This window comes from Syngnathus scovelli, unplaced genomic scaffold (assembly GCF_024217435.2).
Source record: "Syngnathus scovelli strain Florida unplaced genomic scaffold, RoL_Ssco_1.2 HiC_scaffold_157, whole genome shotgun sequence".
NCBI classification, from domain to species: Eukaryota; Metazoa; Chordata; class Actinopteri; order Syngnathiformes; family Syngnathidae; genus Syngnathus; species Syngnathus scovelli.
In genome coordinates, this window is record NW_026061250.1 from 34,761 (window position 1) to 42,500 (window position 7,740).

Here is a 7,740-nt window from a genome sequence, read left to right on the forward strand (position 1 = left end):
CACTTGTTCTGGCCGACATCGGGAACCAGCCGAGTCGGACGCTTTTCGGCGCAAGAGCCGTTGGCACTTAGAAAATATTCGTTAATCTTGAACGGACCTCCAGGGGAAGAGGCCGAATTTTCACTTGTTCTGGCCGACATCGGGAACCAGCCGAGTCGGACTCTTTACGGCGGAACAGCCGTTGGCACTTAGGAAATATTCGCCGAACTCGGCCGGACTTCCAGGGGAAGAGGCCGAATTTTCACTTGTTCTGGCCGACATCGGGAACCAGCCGAGGCGGACGCTTTTCGGCGCAAGAGCCGTTGGCACTTAGAAAATATTCGTTAATCTTGAACGGACCTCCAGGGGAAGAGGCCGAATTTTCGCTCGTTCGGGCCGACCGGAGGAACCAGCCGGGTCGGACACGTTACGGCGCAACAGCCGTTGGCACTTTGAAAATATTCGCCAAAATGTTCCGGACCTCCAGGGGAAGAGGCCGTATTTTCGCTCGTTCGGGCCGACCGGAGGAACCGGCCGGGTCGGACACGTTACGGCGCAACAGCCGTTAGCACTTAGAAATTATTCGTTAAACTTGAACGGACCTCCAGGGTTAAGAGGCCGAATTTTCGCTCGTTCGGGCCGACCGGAGGAACCAGCCGGGTCGGACACTTTACGGCCCAACAGCCGTTGGCACTTTGAAAATATTCGCCAAAGTCGTCCGGACCTCCAGGGGAAGAGGCCGAATTTTCGCTCGTTCGGGCCGACCGGAGGAACCAGCCGGGTCGGACACTTTACGGCGGAACGGCCGTTGGCACTTTGAAAATATTCGCCAAAATGTTCCGGACCTCCAGGGGAAGAGGCCGAATTTTCGCTCGTTCGGGCCGACCGGAGGAACCGGCCGGGTCGGACACGTTACGGCGCAACAGCCGTTGGCACTTTGAAAATATTCGCCAAAATGTTCCGGACCTCCAGGGGAAGAGGCCGAATTTTCGCTCGTTCGGGCCGACCGGAGGAACCAGCCGGGTCGGACACTTTACGGCCCAACAGCCGTTGGCACTTTGAAAATATTCGCCAAAGTCGTCCGGACCTCCAGGGGAAGAGGCCGAATTTTCGCTCGTTCAGGCCGACCGGAGGAACCAGCCGGGTCGGACACGTTACGGCGCAACAGCCGTTCGCACTTAGAAAATATTCGCCAAAGTCGTCCGGACCTCCAGGGGAAGAGGCCGAATTTTCGCTCGTTCGGGCCGACCGGAGGAACCAGCCGGGTCGGACACGTTACGGCGGAACAGCCGTTGGCACTTTGAAAATATTCGCCAAAATGTTCCGGACCTCCAGGGGAAGAGGCCGAATTTTCGCTCGTTCGGGCCGACCGGGAGAACCAGCCGAGGCGGACACTTTACGGCGGTTGAGCCGTTGGCACTTAGAAATTATTCAGACTTCCATCAAACACACATCGGCCTTTTGCCGTCACTGCCCGGGATGGGCACCGTGGTAGCTCGGACAGTTCGTGTGACAGCTTCCGCTGGCACTTAGAAAATTTTTAAAATGAAAATAAACAGTTCTGCACATACGTGCCGACTATATTTTGCGAAAGGGGGGTAAAGTGATGAGTACACTAACTGGGGGGACCAAGTACATAAAGCCTACCCCTGGTACCTCAGAGAGGCCGAATTTTCGAATTCTGAGGCCGAGCTGGGGAACCAGACGAGGCGGACACTTTTCCGAGCGAGAGCCGATGGCACTTAGAAAATTTTCGGCTAAGTCGGCAGGACTTCCAGAGCGAGAGGCCGAATATTCGTCATCTGTGGCCGACCGGGGAACCAGCGAAGGCGGATAGGCGGTCACGGAGGTCCCGCCGGCTGGTCCGCGGGCCAATTTGGGTCCCGTAATTTAGCGGTCGCGGTCCGGAATCCACGCCGAGCGGGGAACCAGCGGAGGCGGATAGGCGGTCACGGAGGTCCCGCCGGCTGGTCCGCGGGCCAATTGGGGTCCCGTAAGTTAGCGGTCGCGGCCCGGAATTCGCGCCGGCCGGGGAACCAGCGCAGGCGGATAGGCGGTCACGGAGGTCCCGCCGGCTGGTCCGCGGGCCAATCGGGGTCCCGTAAGTTAGCGGTCGCGGCCCGGAATTCGCGCCGGCCGGGGAACCAGCGCAGGCGGATAGGCGGTCACGGAGGTCCCGCCGGCTGGTCCGCGGGCCAATCGGGGTCCCGTAAGTTAGCGGTCGCGGCCCGGAATTCGCGCCGGCCGGGGAACCAGCGCAGGCGGATAGGCGGTCACGGAGGTCCCGCCGGCTGGTCCGCGGGCCAATCGGGGTCCCGTAAGTTAGCGGTCGCGGCCCGGAATTCGCGCCGGCCGGGGAACCAGCGCAGGCGGATAGGCGGTCACGGAGGTCCCGCCGGCTGGTCCGCGGGCCAATCGGGGTCCCGTAAGTTAGCGGTCGCGGCCCGGAATTCGCGCCGGCCGGGGAACCAGCGCAGGCGGATAGGCGGTCACGGAGGTCCCGCCGGCTGGTCCGCGGGCCAATCGGGGTCCCGTAAGTTAGCGGTCGCGGCCCGGAATTCGCGCCGGCCGGGGAACCAGCGCAGGCGGATAGGCGGTCACGGAGGTCCCGCCGGCTGGTCCGCGGGCCAATCGGGGTCCCGTAAGTTAGCGGTCGCGGCCCGGAATCCGCGCCGGCCCGCAGCCACCGCCAGGCGGATAGGCTGTCACGGAGGTCCCGCCGGCCGGTCCGCGGGGGGAACTGCGCCCTCTGGCGGACACGCCATTGTAAATGAATGGGGTTTGGCACTTAGTGCATTTTTCGCCGAAGCCGACGAGCGCTCCGGGCGAGGAGGCCGGATTCTCGCCATCCGTGGCCGGCCGGGGAACCGGCCAAGGCGGATAGGCGGTCACGGGGGTCCCGCCGGCTGGTCCGCGGGCCAATTGGGGTCCCGTAAGTTAGCGGTCGCGGCCCGGAATCCGCGCCGGCCAGCAGCCACCGGGAGGCGGATAGGCTGTCACGGAGGTCCCGCCGGCTGGTCCGCGGGCCATTTAGGGTCCCGCGAGTGAGCGGTCGCGGTCCGGAATCCAGGCCGGCCAGGAGGCACCGCCAGGCGGATAGGCGGTCACGGAGGTCCCGCCAGCTGGTCCGCGGGCCATTTATGGTCCCGTAAGTTAGCGGTCGCGGCCCGGAATGCACGCCGGCCAGGAGGCACCGCCAGGCGGGTAGGCTGTCACGGAGGTCCCGCCGGCCGGTCCGCGGGCCAATTACCTCCAGCCGAGCGGATATGAACTTTATTAGCACCTTCTACGAGATGGCGGAGCCTTATTCGACAACCAGCACCTCGGCTTAGCATTTTCCACGGCCCGCTGATCTTCCAGAAGACGTCCAGCCGGTTTCCTCCTCACATTTTAAGCCGGCCGAGGCTTCCGGCACCCCGGCTAAGCTTTCTCCACGGCCCGCTGAGCTTCCAGGGGACCTCCGGCCGGTTCTCCCGGTGCCTCGCGCCTCGCTTTGTGAGCCGGCCGAGGCTTCCAGCACCTCGGCTGAGCGTTTCCCACGGCCCGCTGAGCTTCCAGGGGACCTCCAGCCGGTTCTCCCGGTGCCTCGCGCCTCGCTTTGTGAGCCGGCCGAGGCTTCCAGCACCTCGGCTGAGCGTTTCCCACGGCCCGCTGAGCTTCCAGGGTACCTCCAGCCGGTTCTCCCGGTGCCTCGCGCCTCGCTTTGAGAGCCGGCCGAGGCTTCCAGCACCTCGGCTGAGCGTTTTCGGCGGCCCGTTGCTCTCCCGGAGGTCGCAACGGGGAGTTACCTCCCTCTCGCGGACACGGCGAGTAAATACACCGCCTCTCGCACTTGGCGCACACTCACTCGCATTGCTACGCCTCCCGTGGCACTTTAAGCGGCCGAACGGCGGGAGTAACTACGACTCTCTTAAGGTAGGCTCACTTGACTATTTATTCATGTATTTATTTATTTTTGACGGTTCGCGGAGGCGATGACGCTCCGCGCGGGTAAACGGCGGGAGTAACTGTGACTCTCTTAAGGTAGGCTCACTTGACATCTATTTATTTATGTATTTATTTATTTTTGACGGTTCGCGGAGGCGATGACGCTCCGCGCGGGTAAACGGCGGGAGTAACTGTGACTCTCTTAAGGTAGGCTCACTTGACATCTATTTATTTATGTATTTATTTATTTTTGACGGTTCGCGGAGGCGATGACGCTCCGCGCGGGTAAACGGCGGGAGTAACTGTGACTCTCTTAAGGTAGGCTCACTTGACATCTATTTATTTATGTATTTATTTATTTTTGACGGTTCGCGGAGGCGATGACGCTCCGCGCGGGTAAACGGCGGGAGTAACTGTGACTCTCTTAAGGTAGGCTCACTTGACATCTATTTATTTATGTATTTATTTATTTTTGACGGTTCGCGGAGGCGATGACGCTCCGCGCGGGTAAACGGCGGGAGTAACTGTGACTCTCTTAAGGTAGGCTCACTTGACATCTATTTATTTATGTATTTATTTATTTTTGACGGTTCGCGGAGGCGATGACGCTCCGCGCGGGTAAACGGCGGGAGTAACTGTGACTCTCTTAAGGTAGGCTCACTTGACATCTATTTATTTATGTATTTATTTATTTTTGACGGTTCGCGGAGGCGATGACGCTCCGCGCGGGTAAACGGCGGGAGTAACTGTGACTCTCTTAAGGTAGGCTCACTTGACATCTATTTATTTATGTATTTATTTATTTTTGACGGTTCGCGGAGGCGATGACGCTCCGCGCGGGTAAACGGCGGGAGTAACTGTGACTCTCTTAAGGTAGGCTCACTTGACATTTATTTATTTATGAATTTATTTATTTTTGACGGTTCGCGGAGGCGATGACGCTCCGCGCGGGTAAACGGCGGGAGTAACTGTGACTCTCTTAAGGTAGCCTGACTCGACGTCTTTTTCAACGGTGGCTGGAGGACCCGGGCGGTTCTCGGGGGTGCGTCGCTCCTCACTTTTGACGCCCGAGGAGGCTCCCGGCACCTCGGCTACGCGTTTTCGGCGGCCCGCTGAGCTTCCAGAAGACCTCCAGCCGGTTCTCCCGGTGCTTTCCTCCTCACGTTTTAAGCCGGCCGAGGCTCCCGGCACCCCGGCCAAGCGTTTCCCACGGCCCGCTGAGCTTCCAGGGGACCTCCGGCCGGTTCTCCGCGCGCTTTCCTCCTCACTTTTAAGCCGGCCGAGGCTTCCGGCACCCCGGCCAAGCGTTTCCCACGTCCCGCTGAGCTTCCAGGGGACCTCCGGCCGGTTCTCCGCGCGCTTTCCTCCTCACATTTTAAGCCGGCCGAGGCTCCAGGCACCCCGGCTAAGCTTTCTCCACGGCCCGCTGAGCTTCCAGGGGACCTCCGGCCGGTTCTCCGCGCGCTTTCCTCCTCACTTTTAAGCCGGCCGAGGCTTCCGGCACCCCGGCCAAGCCTTTCCCACGGCCCGCTGAGCTTCCAGGGGACATCCAGCCGGTTCTCCGCGCGCCCCCCTCCTAACTCGACGCCCGAGGAGGCTCCAGGCACCCCGGCCGAGCCTTTTCGGCGGCCCGCTGATCTCCCGGAGGTCGCAACGGGGAATTGCCTCCCTCTCGCGGACACGGCGCGTAAATGCACCGCCTCTCGCACTTTGCGCACACTCACTCGCATCGCTACGCCTCCCGTGGCACTTTAAGCGACCGGGACCACCGCGAGCGCGGGCGATGACTAAGAGGCTCCCCGGCCGGCCTCGCGGAGCTCCGACGCTCCCCCGCGGGACTTCCGGCGGCCGGCCGGAGCCTCGGCACGGCTGCCGCACTCCCTAATAACACCCCGCGGACCCCCGCGAGCCGAACGCTCGCTGCCGCGGGCGACCCGTGCCAAGGCGGACGCGTGACGGCGCGGGAGCCCTCGGCACTATATCACGGTCACGTATGTAGTCAAATCGTGTAAAATCACCGTTAGTTTATTCATAATATAGGTAATAATTAAATAAATATTAACATCGCGTATATCATTAATAAACACATGTATGTATTTATTTAATAATTAAATAAATATTAACATCGCGTATAATCATGCGCAATACTTCGTGGCCGACCGGGGAACCGGCGAAGGCGGACGCATCGCGGCGCGAGAGCCGTTGGCACTTTGGAAAAATAAATAAATAAATAAATAAATAAATAATAATTCGCCGACCGGGCTCCGGGGGGAGAGGCCGATTTTTGGCCGTTCGTGGCCGACCGGGGAACCGGCGAAGGCGGACGCATCGCGGCGCGAGAGCCGTTGGCACTTTGGAAAAATAAATAAATAAATAAATAAATAATTCGCCGACCGGGCTCCGGGGCAAGAGGCCGAATTTTCGCTCGTTCGGGTGCCGACCGGGGAACCGGCGAAGGCGGACGCAGCGCGGCGCGAGAGCCGTTGGCACTTTGAAAAAAAAAAAAAAAAAAAAAATTCGCCCACCGGGCTCCGGGGGAAGAGGCCGGCTTTTCGCCGTTCGCGGCCGACCGGGGAACCGGCGAAAGCGGACGCGCTCTCTAACGAGCCCCGCCGGCCGGAGGAAGTGCGCCCTCTGGCGGACACGCCGTTGTAAATGAATGGGGTTTGGCACTTAGTGCATTTTTCGCCCAAGTCGAAGCGCGCTCCGGGCGAGGAGGCCGGATTCTCGCCACCCGTGGCCGGCCGGGGAACCGGCCAAGGCGGACGCGCTCTCTAACGAGCCCCGCCGGCCGGAGGAAGTGCGCCCTCTGGCGGACACGCCGTTGTAAATGAATGGGGTTTGGCACTTGGTGCATTTTTCGCCCAAGTCGAAGCGCGCTCCGGGCGAGGAGGCCGGATTCTCGCCACCCGTGGCCGGCCGGGGAACCGGCGAAGGCGGATAGGCTTTCACGGAGGATCCGCCGGCTGGTCCGCGGGCCGATTAGGGTCCCGCGAGTGAGCGGTGGCGGTCCGGAATCCAGGCCGGCCAGGAGGCACCGCCAGGCGGATAGGCTTTCACGGAGGAGCCGCCGGCTGGTCCGCGGGCCGTTTAGGGTCCCGCGAGTGAGCGGTGGCGGTCCGGAATCCAGGCCGGCCAGGAGGCACCGCCAGGCGGATAGGCTTTCACGGAGGACCCGCCGGCTGGTCCGCGGGCCGTTTAGGGTCCCGCGAGTGAGCGGTCGCGGTCCGGAATCCAGGCCGGCCAGGAGGCACCGCCAGGCGGATAGGCTTTCACGGAGGACCCGCCGGCTGGTCCGCGGGCCGTTTAGGCTCCCGTAAGTTAGCGGTCGCGGTCCGGAATACAGGCCGTCCAGGAGGCACTGCCAGGCGGATACACTCTCTAACGAGCCCCGCCGGCTGGTCCGCCGGGGGAAGTGCGCCCTCTGGCGGACACGCCGTTGTAAATGAATGGGGTTTGGCACTTAGTGCATTTTTCGACCAGCGGCAACGCAGGCTGACGGGCGGCCGCTTCCACGGGCCGGTACTACTCTACGGAGGCGCTAGCCGCCTCCGGTGGGGGCCGTGTGATCTCGCTGGATGCCCGAGGACCTTCCGCGAGGCCCGGCCGCAGCTTTTACGCGCGCCCGGTCCTATTACCTGGTGGAAGCTGGAGGCCGGGGCTCCGCAGCTCGCCGCCCGGGGACCTTCCGCGAGGCCCGGCCGCAGCTTTTACGCACCACCGCTGCTATTCTCTGGCTCCGGCTTCGTCCCGGAGGGTGCTTGGGGAACGGCGGCGCACACCGCGAACGGCCGGTGGCGGTCGGCTGGTGGCGGTCGGCTGGTGGCTGTCGGC